Source organism: Alligator sinensis, unplaced genomic scaffold (genome assembly GCF_000455745.1).
Source record: "Alligator sinensis unplaced genomic scaffold, ASM45574v1 scaffold1408_1, whole genome shotgun sequence".
NCBI lineage: Eukaryota > Metazoa > Chordata > Crocodylia > Alligatoridae > Alligator > Alligator sinensis.
Window position 1 is genome coordinate 535,180 of NW_005842519.1, and position 2,837 is coordinate 538,016.

The window sequence follows — 2,837 nt, forward strand, 5'->3', positions numbered from 1 at the left end:
ACAGGGCTCCGGCAATGGCCCCGCACGAGACTCAGTTCAGGTCAGGGAACTGGATTCGGCGAGTCCCGAGCCCCGGAGAGAGGCAGGCGCAGCCCTTCCCGGGACAAGGGGAGCTCTGTTCTCTGGCGTGGAGGGGCGTCGCGCTAATCCGGCCCGGAAAGCGCGGTCCCCAGAGCAGCTGCCTGTCAGTCCGGCCGGCTGCATGCCCGGAGAGGGGCTGGGGCCGCGCTAAGTGAGTGACAGGTGCTGCCTCTCCAGGGCCGGATCCAGGGCCTGGATTGCCCGGAGGCGAGCAGGGGTCTGTTGGCACGGCCGGGGAGTCCATGCAGCTCCCCAGAGCCAGGACCATGGGGGGTTTGGGGGAGTGAGAGGAGCAGCCACAGGCTTGTGGGATGGTTCCCATCTCCTCTATTCATGCACTAGAGCTGTGATTCCCAACCAGGGCACGCCGGGGTGCCTCGAGATCCTTTCCGTGGGTGCAAGCAGGATCCACAAGAGAAACCCAGAGGCTGCAAACAGAAATGCACAGCCGGGGCGGGGTCTTTCTGAGCCCTTTGCAACAGGTGAACAGCTCTGGTATTTTTCTGTAGGCAAAAAAAGGGTGAAAACCAAGAATGGCGTTTTCCGAGGGACGCCCCGAGTCTCTCCAGGAGCACCTCGAGTCTAAGGGGGTTGAGGACCGCTGCACTGACTCTGCTTTCGGGGGAACAAAGCACGTTTCCCGGAGTCTGGCGGGAGAAGCCAGAAGGTTTCACTCTGGGGTCGAGCCCGTGGGCCTCGTGGCCGTGCAGAGAGGCAGCGAGCTCGGGCAGCCCCGTGTCCGGGTCTCTGGCCCGTGAGGTCTGTTTGGTGGGCAGGGATCAGGGTTTCCTCAGTCTGGCCTCGCACTGAGCGCCTGGGCAGCCCCAGATCCCGGTCAGGATTGCACGCTGCACGTTGGATCCTAGTCAGGATTGCACACTGGATCTTGGTCAGGATTGCACACTGCACGCTGGATCCTGGTCAGGATTACATGCTGGATCCTGGGCAGGACACTACATGCTGGATCCCCATCAGGATTGCACGCTGGGTCCCGGTCAGGATTGCACGCTGCATGCTGGATTCTGGTCAGGCTTGCACGCTGGTTCCCGGTCAGGACTTCATGCTGGATCCCAATCAAGATTGCACGCTGGATCCCGGTCAGGATTCAGTGCTGCATGCCGGATCCCAGTCAGGATTGCACGCTGGATCTCGGTCAGGACTGCATGCTGGATCCCGGTCAGGACTGCACATTGGGTCCCAGTCAGTATTGCACGCTGCACACTGAATCCCAGTCAGGATTGCACGGTGCACGCTAGATCCCGGTCAGATTGCATGCCGGATCCCAGTCAGGATTGCATGCTGGGTCCCAGTTAGGATGGTATGCTGCACGCTGGATCCCGGTCAGGATTGCACGCTGGATCCCGGTCAGGATTGCACGCTGGATCCCAGTCAGGATTGCACGCTGGATCCCGGTCGGGATTCAATGCTGCACGCTGGATCCCAGTCAGGATTCAGTGCTGCACGCTGGATCCCAGTCAGGATTCAGTGCTGCACGCTGGATCCCGGTCAGGATTGAATGCTGCACACTGGATCCTGGTCAGGACTGCATGCTGGGTCCTGGTCAGGACTGCATGCTGCACACTGAATCCCAGTCAGGATTGCACGGTGCACGCTAGATCCCGGTCAGATTGCATGCCGGATCCCAGTCAGGATTGCATGCTGGGTCCCAGTTAGGATGGTATGCTGCACGCTGGATCCCGGTCAGGATTGAATGCCGCACACTGGATCCCAGTCAGGTCTGCACGCTGCTCCGAGTTCAAGCACTGCCCTCTGCGGGCGAACCAGAGACCAGCTCTCATGAAAGTCTGGGGAGAGCGGAGCGGTGGGGCAGCCGGCCCCCGGTGCCGGGCGGTGCGAGGCGGTGTGGTGCGGGCCGGGAGGAGCCAGGCGGGCCCCGTGGATCCAAGCAGTCGGCGTTAGCTTTGCTCTTCATCAGTCTCCACTGCACTCACAAATGAGGCCTGGTGCTTCCACCTGTTTCAAGCGATCTCCCGCCCCCATGACTGAGTCAGTCTCCAAGGTGCCCCCTGCACCGGGAGACCCGCGGAGGTTGACCCCCGCCCGGCGCGGGATCCGCCCCATGCAAAGCAGCCCAAACCCTCCTCTAAAGGGCTGGAGATGGGCTTTTCCCTCCCTGTGGCGGCAGGGGACTGAACGAGGACAAATGGGCGCAGACTGCAGCTGAGGTAAACTGAGGCTGGACATGAGGCGTGCGCTGGCTCTGAGGGGGGCCCAGAGCAGGTGGAGCCCCCAGCCCTGCCCCCCCCCCAAGGGCACCCCTGGGCTCGCGGTGCAGCCAGGCCTGGCTCTGGCCTTGAGGCGCCTTCAGCTCCCGCCCAAACCTTCCACCAATCAGCACCCACGACACGCCAGGCCTTCCCCCGCCTCAAGACCCAGCTTTATGCATGTCCTCTTCTAATTGGGCCCATTGTATGAGAGCGGCAGCCGCTGCGACCAATCAGCGTTGAGGTGGGGCGGGAGGCGTTGCTATGCATTATTTACACGTTAGAGCCACTCGCTGTCCCTCCCCCCTTTGCCCCACGTGGGGGACGCACGTGCGTCAGGTGGGGCGACCAATCCGGATCTTAGTCCTGCCCTTCTCCCTCGTTCTCTACCGGCATAGGCGTGAGGGGGAGGGAACGCACCAATTGAGTGGCGATAGAGGCGGGGCTGCCGGAGCGGCAAGCGGATGAACCAATAGAACCCGGGCGCCGAGCCAATCAGGAGCTGAGGCAACGCTCGGGGGCGGAGGGGAG